This window comes from Lepidochelys kempii, chromosome 1, assembly GCF_965140285.1.
Source record: "Lepidochelys kempii isolate rLepKem1 chromosome 1, rLepKem1.hap1, whole genome shotgun sequence".
In the NCBI taxonomy this organism is placed as follows: Eukaryota; Metazoa; Chordata; order Testudines; family Cheloniidae; genus Lepidochelys; species Lepidochelys kempii.
The window spans coordinates 92292748-92309969 of record NC_136380.1 but is presented as its reverse complement, the minus strand read 5'-3'; positions in this window follow the sequence as shown (position 1 = coordinate 92309969).

The window sequence follows — 17222 nt, the reverse complement described above, 5'->3', positions numbered from 1 at the left end:
AAGTGAGCTGTAGCTCACGAAAGCTTATGCTCAAATACGTTTGTTAGTCTCTAAGGTGCCACAAGTACTCCTTTTCTTTCAACAGGAGTTATAGATGTGCAGGAATTACTGGGTTCAATTCTATGACCTGTGTAGGAAGACATCAAATTAGAATTTCATAATAGTCCCTTGTGGCCTTAAAAATGTGTGAAAAAAATCACCAAGCCCCAGCTGAAAATTATAGGATAACAGTTGTGATTGCATGATTGGAAACTCAAAGGGTTTCTTGTCACTGTATAGGGTTAACTGGCTTAGAGTGATGATCTGGACCAAAATCATTTATGTTAATATTTCTTTTAAATAACTTTCACAGTTTTCAATAAGCTATTTATATGTATTTAATTTCTAGTGTATAGTACCCATCTGAGGGTCACAGAAGTGATGAGGTCCAAAGCTACCATAGTTGTCCATGTGCTGTATAATACTGGCTCAAAAATAATGGCTGTCTCAAATGAACATTAGAAATTTATTTTCAGGGTCCACTACTTAGGGCACTTATATTGCTGGATAATGACTAAAGCAGTGGAAACAATGTGTTTCCACCATACAGGGCATCACATCAGTTGAGACCCAATGAAAGGGAGACTTCTTATGTGGCACTTCAGCTTGAGAAGTTCAGAAGTCACTCGTGTGAAACTGTACCTTGGAGAAGGTGGAGAGAAAATGTACATCATGCACAATGGGGCATATCCAGTGGCCAAACACCCACTATTCACCTCTTACACATCATAATGGCATGGACTATGCAGGCTATGGCTATGCAGGTGCTCTGATTCTCATCTCATAATGGGGCTTCCTTCATCCCACCTATCTTATTGTTTTTTTCATGTGGATGGGAAAATTGCCAAGAAGAGTGGGAGAAACATTTACCATCCCAAGTGGTTGTTACCACTTCCACATCCTGAGGGAACCTCTGTGCCAGAACGCCAAGCCATAGCCTCTAACACTTGGAGGACATAATTATAGACCCTACTCCTTTGGCAGGGATGAAAATTGTGCTGTTACATAATAAGTGCACAACAGTCCCTTTGAGAAGATCCCCTGACTATTCCATTTGTGCCCTGTAACCATAGGGTCAGAAGTCAGCATTCTGGCTTAGTTTGTCTGGATGTGAACCTGAGCAGGGCTAGGATTTTTCCATAAACGGAGGGAAAGTCTTGTTCTTATTCTCCATCATCATCCACTCTTTTAAAAAATAATAATAAATAAATAAATAAATAAACCCTAGAAATGTTTTATGACAGCCTTGAATACCACGAGAGCTTTTGGTGTTCTTGAATATTCTTGACCTTGATGTAGATAGTAGATATTCATATATGATTTAAGATATGTAAAATGTATACCTATACACTGACAAGTACATATACAATGTCATTAAAATTTGACTTTATAGTGTACCATTGAAACATCTGAGTGATCTGTAGCTGTAATTTTATTGGTGAATTATTGTTAAAACATGATGGTTGTACATTTTTTGCATCATTATTGTTTTTTTCTAAGACTATATGTAGCAGAACATTATTTTTGTCAGGGGAGAGATTTTGATTCATAATGGCAGTATATTAAAATTTATTGAGCATATTTAAGTAAAATGTTCAATGTATGCTTTCCGATTACAATTTAGTATTTGTAATATAAAAATCTATATTTTTAGCATAATTATGTTTACACAAGAGGATTTTACTGATGTAAGTATGGTATTTCTTTCATGACATAATGCAAAATGTATTTTCTGTATCAAATATCAACTTTTTGTGTGGACCTTGAATCCTAATGAACTCTGTGTCCATTGGTTGAACAATTTAATCACATAGGAATGAAAGTGCCAAGAGGCGGGTTCTGATGGTGACATACAAGCAATACATTTTGAAAGGAGGATTTTTTCCCATCAACAATACAGAAAAAAAGTATTTATTTTGAAATCTACCTTTACTGTTATCTCACCTGTGCAATATTTTAAAATAAAATAATAAGCAATAGGAGCTGTGCAAAAATAGTCCTGATCCAAAGCCCACTGTAATAAATGGACTGCCGCCCACTAAATCAGGTCCTTGAACAATTATAATAAAATAATAACTCAGCAGGTTTTGTTTGTTTGTTTCCCCAGAAAACTATTAGATAATTCAGACCCATCCTATTTTTAATATTATCCAGTTAGCTGCTTAGTTTACTTGCACTCACCTATTACCGTGCTTTAGGAATTCATTTCAAAACATATTCAATCTTTCATTAAGATTACCTTTTTTAGAGCAGCAATGTGGTCCAGTGTGTAATATACTTGAGTACTGGCATAATACATGACTAAACTCTATTGTTGGTTTGCACTGATTCACTCTCACTCTGGGCATGTTGCTTAACCTCTCTGTTCTTCATATGCCTCACTTGTAAAAGTGGGGCGCTATGGATCAAAAGTACTAAGTATAATCAGAGTCTCAATATGGACACTGATTGTCCAAAACCATAGTTTGATGGGCTGGTTGTGCCTTTTTGGTATACAAGCATCGCCTAACTCCAACAGTGCAGGGCTGTGACCTCATCACAGACACAAATAAAAAAAACCTCTCTATATCCATTATGTTAAATGAGAGGGAGAATGGACATAGATAATGGGCATAGATCTGGTAATAGGGGATTAATAGAAATAGTGGAAGGTTGGATGTGAAAAAAGAATGAGAATCCAAAGGCGTAAAAAGTGGCAGTTTTTGTGCACTTCTTGGATGACTCAAAGCACACTGAAGTATCATAAAGAACCAGAGGTATGTACCTACAGCCTGCTACTAATGCACAGGTTGTTGTTGTTTACCACAATATTGATCATTATTTAGTGAGAGAAGAGATATACATGGCAAGACAGTCACTGGCTAATAGAGCCACCTGTTGAGGTTCAAACATAAGTAAAATACAGAAGCCAAATCACCCTGGAATGGTAGTTGGAGGACACATTCTGCTGAGCAATTGTTCTGGGGTATTCCATGTTTTTTTCTGCCTTATAGCATGGACCCATACAAAATCATCTGGGGTTTAAAGCTAGAAGTGGTGTTGGGGTTCAGTCACAGAGCTTATTTAATCTTCAGACAGGGTCTTTCTGCCTTCAGGAGCTGTTGTTTGAGGATACCTGTAATTGGAATTTGGGAGGGGGGTCACTGGAAAGTAATTTCACAGCAATACAATAATGCCAGGGAAATTGGAAAAGTAGAGGACTTTTAGAGAGCAAAGCTTAAACAGAAAACTAGTTGCTGGCTATGGCAGCATGTAAACTGATTTTTGGACAAAATGCCTGAACGACACAGTAATGCATGCACACCACCATACTGATTGGGAGAAAGATGAATTGCAGCTCTGGAGGGATCAGTCGAGAGAGATCCCAGGAGTGAATAATTACTTTCCAACTACATTTTTTAAAAAAGTAGGTGCTAAGAGAAACCTGGAGAGAGGATAATCATAGGGTCACAAAATAGTTTGTTTGGGTTTTTTTTTGTATGTAAAAACTGGTAGCATACTAACCACAGAAAGAGACTTACAAGAAATGGGTAATTAGCCACAGTGACATTAAAAATATTAGAAGAAACAGCCAAGCAGAGGCATAGAGAGAAGAGAAGAGAAAAATAACAGATATTGGGATCCTCTCCCTGCTAAAATAATTTATCAGGCTTATATCAGACATTTTTAAGGGCTCATCTCAGTCTCCTAATAAAATCAGAAACATCAGTATTCGACTCCTTGCAATTCAACTGTAGATTATAGACATTTAGGATCATGAACATCATGAAAAAAGGAGTCTTTGAAATTTAAACATTGCTTTCCAAGAAATATTAAGTACATTATATATTAAGTATATTAAGTAATACTAAGTAAGTACATCTTGTTTGATTAAGACTAGTTTTAAAGTCACATGTACCCAGTGTGCCATAGGATATGGTGCTAATAATTCAGTTAGATGCCATTCTTCCCTCTGAGTCCCATTGACTAGATCATATTTCTTCAGAGCAGAAAAAAAAAACCTGTCTCTGATATCAGAATTTTTAATAAATAAGAAGATGCAAATTGCTCCTGCTCTCTATTGTCTTTATTATGGAAAGTGGGAATCTCTGTAATTAAGGTTGCATCTAACTTCTATGATAAAGCTTTATTTTTAGAGTTTCAGAGTAACAGCCGTGTTAGTCTGTATTCGCAAAAAGAAAAGGAGTACTTGTGGCACCTTAGAGACTAACCAATTTATTAGAGCATAAGCTTTCGTGAGCTACAGCTGACTTCCTCAGATGCATATCGTGGAAACTGCAGCAGGCTTTATATATACACAGAGAATATGAAACAATACCTCCTCCCACCCCACTGTCCTGCTGGTAATAGCTTATCTAAAGTGATCATCAGGTGGGCCATTTCCAGCACAAATCCAGGTTTTCTCACCCTCCACCCCCCCACACAAATTCACTCTCCTGCTGGTGATAGCCCATCCAAAGTGACAACTCTTTACACAATGTGCATGCCAATCAAGTTGGGCTATTTCCTGCACAAATCCAGGTTTTCTCACATCCCCCCCACCCCCATACACACACAAACTCACTCTCCTGCTGGTAATAGCTCATCCAAACTGACCACTCTTCAAGTTTAAATCCAAGTTAAACCAGAACATCTGGGGCGGGGGTAGGAAAAAACAAGAGGAAACAGGCTACCTTGCATAATGACTTAGCCACTCCCAGTCTCTATTTAAGCCTAAATTAATAGTATCCAATTTGCAAATGAATTCCAATTCAGCAGTTTCTCGCTGGAGTCTGGATTTGAAGTTTTTTTGTTTTAAGATAGCGACCTTCATGTCTGTGATTGCGTGACCAGAGAGATTGAAGTGTTCTCCGACTGGTTTATGAATGTTATAATTCTTATTCTCTGTGTATATATAAAGCCTGCTGCCGTTTCCATGATATGCATCTGAGGAAGTGAGCTGTAGCTCACGAAAGCTTATGCTCTAATAAACTGGTTAGTCTCTAAGGTGCCACAAGTACTCCTTTTCTTTTTGCGAATACAGACTAACACGGCTGTTACTCTGAAACCTGTCATTATGCAAGGCACTGCATTTAGCCGTATGGAGTGGAAATCTATCAACTGCATGAAAAAACTTGTACAGATACAGACAGACATCATCTTCCTTTCCAAATGCAAACAGATGGACATCGTACCAAAAGGACTGAAGGTAAAAAATCCATTACAATCTACATACCACACAGACTATGCTGACAGCTTGTGCCACAAGCTCTCAAAGAAACTGCGGAATCACCTGATCAACATCCTCTACAGCAAACAGGGAAAGATTAAGAATGAGCTCTCAAAAATGGATACTCTCATAAAAAAACAACCTTCCACACAAGCTTCCTCGTGGCTGGATTTTATTAAAACTAGACAAGCCATTTACAACGCACACTTTGCTTCTCTACAAAAGAAAAAGGACACTAAACTTTCCAAACTACTACATGCTACAAGGGGCCACAGCAATGGTTCCCTCAACCCACCAAGCAATATTGTTAACCTATCCAACTATACTCTCAGCCCAGCAGAAGCAGCTGTTCTATCTCGGGGCCTCTCCTTCTGCCCCTCCACCCCCACGAACATGATTCAGTTCTGTGGTGACCTAGAATCCTATTTTTGACGTCTCCGACTCAAGGAATATTTCCAAAATACCTCTGAACAGCATACTAATCCACAGAGGCCTCCCTACCAACACTGCAGAAAGAGGGATTCTAGGTGGACTCCTCCTGAAGGTCGAAACAGCAGACTGGACTTCTACATAGAGTGCTTCCGCCGACGTGCACGGGCTGAAATTGTGGAAAAGCAGCATCACTTGCCCCATAACCTCAGCCATGCGGAACGCAATGCCATCCACAGCCTCAGAAACAACTCTGACATCATAATCAAAAAGGCTGATAAAGGAGGTGCTGTTGTCATCATGAATAGGTCGGAATATGAACAAGAGGCTGCTCGGCAGCTCTCCAACACGAGTTTCTACAAGCCATTACCCTCTGATCCCACTGAGAGTTACCAAAAGCAACTACAGCATTTGCTCAAGAAACTTCCTGAAAAAGCACAAGATCAAATCCGCACAGACACACCCCTGGAACCCCGACCTGGGATATTCTATCTACTACCCAAGATCCATAAACCTGGAAATCCTGGGCGCCCCATCATCTCAGGCATTGGCACCCTGACAGCAGGATTGTCTGGCTATGTAGACTCCCTCCTCAGGCCCTACGCTACCAGCACTCCCAGCTACCTTCGAGACACCACTGACTTCCTGAGGAAACTTCAATCCATCGGTGATCTTCCTGATAACACCATCCTGGCCACTATGGATGTAGAAGCCCTCTACACCAACATTCCACACAAAGATGGACTACAAGCCGTCAAGAACACTATCCCCGATAATGTCACGGCTAACCTGGTAGCTGAACTTTGTGACTTTGTCCTTACCCATAACTACTTCACATTTGGGGACAATGTATACCTTCGGATCAGCGGCACTGCTATGGGTACCCGCATGGCCCCACAGTATGCCAACATTTTTATGGCTGATTTAGAACAACGCTTCCTCAGCTCTCGTCCCCTAAAGCCCCTACTCTACTTGCGCTATATTGATGACATCTTCATCATCTGGACCCATGGAAAAGAAGCCCTTGAGGAATTCCACCATGATTTCAACAATTTCCATCCCACCACCAACCTCAGCCTGGTCCAGTCCACACAAGAGATCCACTTCCTGGACACTACAGTGCTAATAAACAATGGTCACATAAACACCACCCTATACCGGAAACCTACTGACCGCTATTCCTACCTGCATGCCTCCAGCTTTCACCCTGACCACACCACACGATCCATCGTCTACAGCCAAGCTCTGCGATACAACCGCATTTGCTCCAACCCCTCAGACAGAGACAAACACCTACAAGATCTCTGTCAAGCTTTCTTACAACTACAATACCCACCTGCAGAAGTAAAGAAACAGATTGATAGAGCCAGAAGAGTTCCCAGAAGTTACCTACTACAGGACAGGCCTAACAAAGAAAATAACAGAACGCCACTAGCCGTCACCTTCAGCCCCCAACTAAAACCCCTCCAACGCATTATTAAGGATCTACAACCTATCCTAAAGGATGACCCAACACTCTCACAAATCTTGGGAGACAGGCCAGTCCTTGCCTACAGACAGCCCCCCAACCTCAAGCAAATACTCACCAACAACCACATACCACACAACAGAACCACTAACCCAGGAACTTATCCTTGCAACAAAGCCCGTTGCCAATTGTGCCCACATATCTATTCAGGGGACACCATCACAGGGCCTAATAACATCAGCCACACTATCAGAGGCTCGTTCACCTGCACATCCACCAATGTGATATATGCCATCATGTGCCAGCAATGCCCCTCTGCCATATACATTGGTCAAACTGGACAGTCTCTACGTAAAAGAATAAATGGACACAAATCAGATGTCAAGAATTATAACATTCATAAACCAGTCGGAGAGCACTTCAATCTCTCTGGTCACGCAATCACAGACATGAAGGTCGCTATCTTAATACAAAAAAACTTCAAATCCAGACTCCAGCGAGAAACTGCTGAATTGGAATTCATTTGCAAATTGGATACTATTAATTTAGGCTTAAATAGCGACTGGGAGTGGCTAAGTCATTATGCAAGGTAGCCTGTTTCCTCTTGTTTTTTCCTACCCCCCCCCCCAGATGTTCTGGTTTAACTTGGATTTAAACTTGAAGAGTGGTCAGTTTGGATGAGCTATTACCAGCAGGAGAGTGAGTTTGTGTGTGTATGGGGATGGGGGGAGGTGTGAGAAAACCTGGATTTGTGCAGGAAATAGCCCAACTTGATTGTCATGCACATTGTGTAAAGAGTTGTCACTTTGGATGGGCTATCACCAGCAGGAGAGTGAATTTGTGTGGGGGGGTGGAGGGTGAGAAAACCTGGATTTGTGCTGGAAATGGCCCACCTGATGATCACTTTAGATAAGCTATTACCAGCAGGACAGTGGGGTGGGAGGAGGTATTGTTTCATATTCTCTGTGTATATATAAAGCCTGCTGCAGTTTCCACGATATGCATCTGAGGAAGTGAGCTGTAGCTCACGAAAGCTTACGCTCTAATAAATTGGTTAGTCTCTAAGGTGCCACAAGTACTCCTTTTCTTTATTTTTAACTCTCTTAAAACTTCAGCCTGGAAAACTGATTTGGCCTAATAATACACGGACGTATTCTGAAGGCAAAGCAGAGGGTTTTTTTTGCAAAATCTGAAGAAAATGTATTACATCTTTTGCCTTATCAGTTTTTTTTCTTTTCAAAATACAATTTCATTAAAATTGACACATTTCTATGAAAAACTTTCTGATCTGCTCTAGTGATCAGATGCTATTTTTTCCATTGGACTCCTGACTCATTCGGTGCATAAGATGGAAATGCTCTGAGGATGAATCAGGGTTCTGTACTAAAGGAGATTGTTGTCTGTAGGTTTCATTTGTTGCAGAAATTGAAAGTGCTGGATTAAGGGGGAGGTTGACGGACTGCAACCCTGGGCCTATGTTTTCTGGGGGGGCCTCCAATCCTTGAAATATATGCTATGTACAAGGGAGATTTTGATGATATTCCTTCTAACACTGAAAATAAAAGAACAAAAAATCATGTATGCCCTCTGCTGACCCTGATTTTTGTAACAGTTTCTTAAGCTTTCACAGTTAAACTTTAATTCATATTTTTTCAGACTTCCAGTTGCTGGTGACGGGGTCAAATTTGTGGTACTAATCACAGGTTGCTGTCTATAATGAAAGGAACTACACAGGACTTCTTTAGTATTGTTTTAACCTCACATCAATAAGATATCTGGTCAGCATTTTCAAAATGAAGTAGGAAAGAGGAAAGCTACATTAGAAAGAGAGAAAACTTTAAGCAAATTACCCAGACTTACTATTTCTATGCTCGTGCTGTTGCGGAATCATCTTCCAAAGATGCTGGACCATTTTTCTCAGAAAATGATCATCAAACTGAAGATATGGATATGAACTTGTTCCCTCAGGAGAGGGTAGAAGAAAAGGTAAGCATTCTAAATCCAGGACAAAAGTGATGATAAAAGAGATGACCCACTTTCCTACCATCTGTCCATATAGAAGATGGAGAGAACAGTAGTGATAAAGGGGATAATTTTGCCTTGAGCATCAAACGAGATCCAGCTTGTCAGGGTTCCATCCCCACTCTGAACTCTAGGGTACAGATGTGAGGACCCGCATTAAATACCCCCAAGCTTATTTCTACCATCTTAGGTTAAAACTTCCCCAAGGCACAAATTATTTGCCCTTGGACAGTATGCTGCCACCACCGAGTGATTTAACAAAGAATTAGGGAAAGGACCACTTGGAGTTCCTATTCCCCAAAAATATCCCCCCAAACCGTTACACTCCCTTTCCTGGGGAGGCTTGAGAATACTATCCTAACCAATTGGTTACAAAGTGATCACAGACCCAAACCCCTGGGTCTTAGGAGAATAGAGAAATCAGTCAGGTTCTTAAAAGAAGGATTTTATTTTAAAAAAAGGTAAAAATCACCTCTGTAAAATCAGGATGTAATATCTGTAATATTTGATCAACCAAAGTAAATCCCATTCAACTGATATGATAGCAAGAGCATTCAGCTTTGTTTCTACTATAGTTTACCAAAGACAATTTTTAATTAAGGCTAACATTGAGAATGATTGCTTTTTGTCACAGTTAGCAATGGGTACAGTCAAATACAATATCAACGTAAAGACAATACTTGAAAACAACAAATTAATATATCTGTTTAGGGGCAGCAGGCACCCACTGGTAGGAGACAGTTTCTAATTTACGGCACAGATGATCAATAAAACATCTGGGCTAAATTTACTTCATAATCCAGATTTCTGCCAGTTCTCATATTGTTGACTGATTATATGAGTCATGCTTACATTTAGTGCAATCCTGTCCATTTACAAGGAATATACACAAAGTTCTGTTTGTTTGTTTTTAACAAAGTAGGAAGTATCCATGTTCAGAAAGCCAAGCCTGCTTTCCAGCCATTGCTGTGTGCAAAAGAACCCACCTCTCAGCTTCCTCCCAGGGCCACAGTCACCAGTACTTCCCTGGCTGTTTGCTAGATTTCTCCTGGTTTTTGGTCCTGTCTGCTCCCCACCATCACACACAATTGCACCAATCAGTACCCAAGCCCCTGAGTTTGAAATCAGCCCCAAGGAAACCTCTGTTATTCTCTCTGTGTTTGTTGTTGCTTAGGCATTCCCATGCAGTCCAGTGCCATGGGAGGTGGCTTTTATTGTTTCTGCAATCTCAAAACATTTCTATTTAATATTTCCCTCATTTAACCTGCATGAAAGATGGCTAGCATGTCACCAGCTTAAACAAATTCTGTGCTTGCTCATAGATCAAAGAAGTGCTTGCTGGCAGCCACTAACATGCTCCAACAGAATATTATCAAATGTTTCTTTAATTCTTTTTGTGCTATTCTCAGGGCATAGAGAGGTGTGGCAGGCTTGGCAGCACCTGCTATTCCTATTGTGCTAATTATATCGTGTTGAGGACTCATAATATAAACAGAAATCAAATAAGGACTATTCTAATTACTTTTGTACATTCAACCTATCTATACATGTGTTATAAATAAAGTATCAGTAGGCATTTTCCTCCAAGGGTTCAGACTCTCACCTTTAAAAGCACACCACCTGGCAGCTTTACAAATTAATATATCCTGAAGCTAAACCAATATTAAAGAAAATTAAGAAAGTTAAAATGTTTCCTAGACCTGGAATTGTAAATAATCATGGCTTCACATCCTTGATGTCTGCTCCAGAATTGTTGCTATATTTTAAAAATTCTGGTCTAATAGATTAAGAAAATCAGCTTCTAAAAATTATATCCATTGAAGACTCATCAGTAGACTCATCAGTCTTTGCGACTGCCATTTGTATTGATTGATCACTGATGTTACAGTGCTTTCCTCTTAATACTCCCTTGTTAGGGATATCATGACTTTCCATTACATTGTTGTAAAATGATGGATGTTGTTCTTTGTAAAGAGTTCTCAGAATGCTCTGTGGATCAAAAAAAGAAAAATTAGGTACTAAAACAAATAAAGTTACCATAAATTGTAGTATAAAACAATCTTGTGTATCGAAGAGGATATCTTCATTTCTATATCACAAAAACATCCTTTCAGACTCCAGTGCAAGGAGATGTATTTTAAAAGCACATATCCATTTTTCAGAGGATGATGTGGTATAAGAATTATTATAAAGGTGATAAAAAGAGATCATGGAAAAGCAGACTGGATGGCTCAAGGGATCTGAAGGCAGGAGGTTGCACTTTTTGACTTCTCATGGTCCCTTCCAGCCCTATATTTCTATGGCTCTGTGAGATGGAATTTGAAGGCTTTTTGTTGCTGTAGCATATTCAAGTCCAGCACAGGGTTTTGGTGCTGTATGTGAAACTTATTGGTGGTTGCAATACAGTTTGTGATGGACTTGTATCCACATCGCAATTGGCAAGTGGCTTGGCAGTCCCAGGAAAAAGCAGAGGATGGATATATACAACGCTTCAGAGGAAAAAAATTCTGGACCCTTCAAGTAAAGTTTGTGAATACTTAATTCAATCCCTTTAGTTAACACAATATCAGGTCATATAATGCTAGAGCTGCAACAATAAAGCAGCTTGCAGTGGAAGTAGTTCTTCAATTTTCATAGGCTTAGGTGTCAACCATTTAGATTATGAGGTGAAGACAGCAGAGGATTAAGAACAAACCTCACCAGATGGAATTACTGCACAGCATATGGGACTCTATGATTCTTTCAGAGAATATAACCATGAAGTGGCACAGAAGAATAGCAGAGAAGCAAGCATATTATACTGTTCCATCTCTTTACAGTTCTAACCCCCAACCTCATGCTGTCTCCTCCAAAGCTACTTTGCAACCCTAAGGATATGGATATGGTAACCTCTGCACTTTCTTTGCTTTTGCTCTTCTGGGGGCAATAGCTGGTTGATCCACATAGTAGTGGATATGCTGGTTTACACCCAAGCTTGGCTGTATGGAAAATATAGGGATCCTCTAAGAGCTGAGCTCAGCAGTATGCAGGGATCCTCCAACTATTGCACAAGCTACACAAATCCTCTCTCTCCATGAAGTGGAAATGCATTGGTTCACTGCATCTCAGGCTTTCCTGCAGAAAAGAGAGCAGGATTTGACCCCAATCGTCCTGCTATAGGATATATATGCTAAAGTGTATCACAGCAATAATAATACTAAAATGATTTTAATAATAATAATATCAGGAGGAGGGGTTGCACAGGGTGATAAGAAAACAGTCTCATATATTTGAAATACAATGTTAGCAGCACTATTTGGAGCACTCGAGAGGTTAAAGTTATTTTGAGGTCGTTATAGTGCCTGAGGAATTTCCACTTGATAAATGGTTGGTGAAATCTAAAGCAGAACTCACAACCAATTTGGTGTTTGTGCCCTGATTCCTGCCCTGAGGTTGGTACTCCCGTTCTTGAGTCACTGCAGACAGCGTTACAGGATACCCTACTGGAAAAGTCTTTTTTTTTTTTTTTTTTTTTCAAATACAGATGTTTATGTACTACTCAGAGAAGTCTGTGCACATAGCACAGTACTTTAATTTCAGTCATCATGCTCTCTCTAAGACCAGACAAAACAAGTGGATTGCTGGTTAGATACATTAAATGAGGAGACCCAGTTGCAGGGGGGTGGGGGGAGGGGGGACGAGATGGAAAATGAAGTGCTCTTATCCTTTGGGTCAGGAACCAGTGGAGAACTGTACAAACCTTAATAATTGGAGAAACTGGATCAGACAGTCCAAAATTGGAACTATGAATTAAAAAATTAACGGAAATCCTGTAGTCTACATATGGAAAATAGTTTATGAAACATTTATGTATCCTGATGACTTCTCTGTGATATTCCTTGCTCCCTTTTATGGAAGGTGAGTATCTTCCCTCTGTCGACGCCATCATTGCTCCACTGAAAATGAGAAATCCAATCAGAAAACAGAAAAAACAGACAGGAGAAAGCCTAATTATATTAAATTCTAGTTTGTACACACACTTCTATATGAAATATAGCTTAATTTTTTTTTTGCAAGAAATTTTGGAATTATGGTTGGTAAAATAAGGTAAATTTATACATTTTGTTTGAATCATAACTGACTTTTTTTTAAGAAACAATGATTTCTGAATTTCACATGCCATTATTGTTTACTGTTAATGTGTCAGAAGTATTTTCATTTTTATTTGCTTTTTGATTATGAACTAAATATGTGTTTGGCCAGTTTTTTAGAATATGTCAGGTATGGAACATGAATAATCTCAGTTAAAAACTTTGTTTGTTTATCCATCAGATTAGTTTTAGTATTATTTTAAATGAGTCAGCAAGTGGGAGTCTATTGATAATGTATCCATTGGTGATTTCCTTTCCAATACCCACCGATTTCATGATTAGTTAATGATTAGCTTTTAAAATAGATAACATCAAAGTAACTCATGAGAGAAATTAGAATTCCAGGGATCTGTACTGAAAAGCTCAGGTTCTTTATTGTGTTTATCTGAAATATGGTATCTTCAAATGAGTATGATTTTTAAAATCAATTTTTCTATTATAATTACTTTGTGCCAAGAGGATATTTTGCTGTCTAGCAAATTAGAATACTTCTGCATAATAAAGACTCACTAAAAGACTCAGCATAAAAATCTTTTCCCATATTATTCTAAAGTAATTAACAACACATTTGTTCTTGGCATGATCATAAACATCCTTATATGTTTTAATCTCTTTGAATTATTAACAATTCAGAAAATAATAAATCCACTTTGAGCAGATTAAAAAATGAATATAAACTCTTTGATTACTAGTCCCAACCCCAAAGGAAAATACCTTTGAACATTTTAAAGATATTAAAATATTTTCACAATTTTTTGAAGCATCCTCTAGCATTTAATAGACACTTTCCCTCTTTATAGAATTTGGTAGGATTGTCCAGAAAAGCATACTGAGAGGATACCACACTATCTTCTATTGACTTGTATAGTTAGAATAATTTCTACAGAACTCTTTTTTTTCTGATGCAGTTGTCAAAAGATCCCTAGGTCCTTTTGGAAATCACACCTTTTATTCCTGCTGAATTCTCTAGAACTTTTCCATCAGGCAGGACATGCTGAGGAGCCTTGAATTATCTTCATGGCAAAACCCAAAGGGACATAGCTTTTCAGGTACTGCCCAACTCACAGAAAGTCATGTGTAATGTAAAGAGATACCATACATGCTCTGTTTGCTGATATTGAGAATATTCATAGAGCTGTAGAGGGGTTAAAGCTGCCTAGAACAGGTTTGTATCCCATAGAATATCTACAAAAAATTTCTGCATGGATGCACGAAGAATATAGGATAAACTCATAGTGTTATTCTGATGCTTGTGCAAGAGGCATATACTCTATGGGTCAGCTAGGTATTGAGCGCTTCTGAAACTCTGGTGTAAAAAAGGGTGTATAGCCTTGGGCTTTCAATAGTTTCCAAGGCCAGAAACCACCATTGTGATTATCTAGTCTCCTGTATAAAACAGACCATAGAATTTCCCCAAAATAATTTCTGAGCAGATCTTTTAGAAAAAAAAATCCAGTCCTGGTTTAAAAAAATTGACAGTGATGGAGAATATTCCATGACCTTTATACATTTTTTCAAAGATTAGTTACTCTCATAATTAAACATGTTATTGTAGTGGGGTGGTCACCCCGCTCCGGATCAGGAGGGGTTAAAAGCCAGCCCTTAGAGAGGGCCAGGGCTGAGACAAAAGGCTAAGCTGATTGGGGAAGCAGCCACAGCTGGGGCCACAGCTGGCCCTATAAAAGGGGCTGTCAGCCACGTGCTCAGGCAGTCTCTCTCTAGCTCTTGAGAGAGAAGGATCTGGCTGCCTGAAAAAAGGATACTTAGAACAGAGCAGTGTTGGGAACTCCAGCCTGGCAAATCCTCAGGCTGTGGGTTTGGTCAAAGGTGGAAACAGGTACTGGGGTTGCAAAGGGGCAGCCTGGGGTTAGGCAAAGGCAGCAGGTCCAAACCTCCTTGCCAATGATGAATGGCCATGACAGACTGCAGTCTGCCCCAGTGAGTGGGAGCTAGGGATGCCTGGCAGTAGTCACTGAGGCAAGGTGGGGATAGAGGGTTGAGGGTTCCCCTGGGAGGGGAGACCCAGAGTGTGGAGTCACTGCCAGGGGGCAGAACCCCAAGGTAAAGGGGCACCAGGGTCCAGAAGGGTCACAGGTGAGACACTGGCCTGCAGAGGGCACTCTGAGCTGGAAAGAGCTAATTCCTGAGACAACTAGCAGGAGATGCTGTGCCGGTGAGTCATCACCTTGCTACACTTATTTACAGCCTGAATTTGTCCAGATTCAACTCCCACTGGACTGTGTTATACCTTTCACTGCTAGGTTGACGAACTCATTGTTAAATATTTGTTTCTCATATAAGTACTTAAAGACTTTAATCAAGTCAGCCCGTAACCTTCTCTTTGTTAAGCTAAATAGAGTGAGCTCTTTGAGTCTACTATCACTAAAAGGCTTCTTTTCTAATCCTTTAATCATTCATGGGGCTTTTCTCTTCTGTTCAATTGATCATCCTTCCTGAATTGTGGTCACCCGAACTGGACACAGTATTCCAACAAGGGTGATACCCAGTGCCAAATACAGAGGTAAAAGAACTGCTTTTCTCCTATGGAAGATTCTCCTGTTTATGCATCCCAGGATTGCATTAGCTCTTGTGGTCACAGCATCACATTGGGAGCTCAAGTTCAGCTATTAACCACCACAACTCCCAGATCTTTTTCAGAGTTACTGCTATGCAGAATAATGTCCCCATCCTATAAGTATGGCCTACATTCATTGTACCTAAATGTATACATTGACATTTAGATGTATTAAAATACATATTGTTTGATTGCATCCAGTTGATCAAGGAATCCAGTTTTTTTTCTGAAACAGTGACCTGGCCTCTACATCAGTGGTTCCCAAACTTGTTCCGCTGCTTGTGCAGGGAAAGCCCCACGTGGGCTGGGCTGGTTTGTTTACCTGCCACATCTGCAGTTTCAGCCGATCTCGGCTCCCAGTGGCCGTGGTTCGCTGCTCCAGACCAATGGGAGCTGCTGGAAGCGGCGGCCGGTACATAACTCAGCCCGTACTGCTTCCAGCAGCTCCCATTGGCCTGGAGCAGTGAACCCTGGCCACTGGGAGCCACAATCGGCCAAATCTGCAGACGCGGCAGGTAAACAAACTGGCCTGGCCCACCAGGGATTTTCTCCGCACAAGCGGCGAAACAAGTTTGGGGACCCCTGCTCTACATTATTTACCCGTGCCCCATTTTTGTGTCATCTTTACCTGTGATAAAATCCTTAAAATATTTTAAATCAATATTTCCTTAATTTGATTTCCTGCAGAAGGAGTTCTCATTCAATGGTCCATGGAGCACTTCCTAGTGAGAAGCTGGTTAGTCACATGGTTCTGATTCATTTTCCTTGTTTACAGCTGCTAGATCAACATTAAAAGACAGCTGAGGTACATTGCATATTTATTTTTTCATGTAAGGAAACGACACAATGAAATCATGCCACAGAAAAGCATGATCCACACTGGGGCTTCTGGGGAGGATAACCTGAGAAACATACTGCATAAACACAATTCAACAAGAATGTATAGCTGTAAACAAATGCATAGGAGGCCTACAGTGTGTAAAATCATGAATGATAACTTGTAGCCTACATTGCTGATATCTGCAAAAGCCAATTTCCAAAATCAAAGCTGCAGACATCACAGTAGGTTTGGTTCCCTACATAGAATCATAGAATATCAGGGTTGGAAGGGACCTCAGGAGGTCATCTAGTCCAACCCCCTGCTCAAAGCAGGACCAATCCCCAATTAAATCATCCCAGCCAGGGCTTTGTCAAGCCTGACCTTAAAAACTTCTAAGGAAGGAGATTCTACCACCTCTCTAGGTAACGCATTCCAATGTTTCACCACCCTCCTAGTGAAAAAAGTTTTTCCTAATATCCAACCTAAACCCCCCCCACTGCAACTTGAGACCATTACTCCTTGTCCTGTCC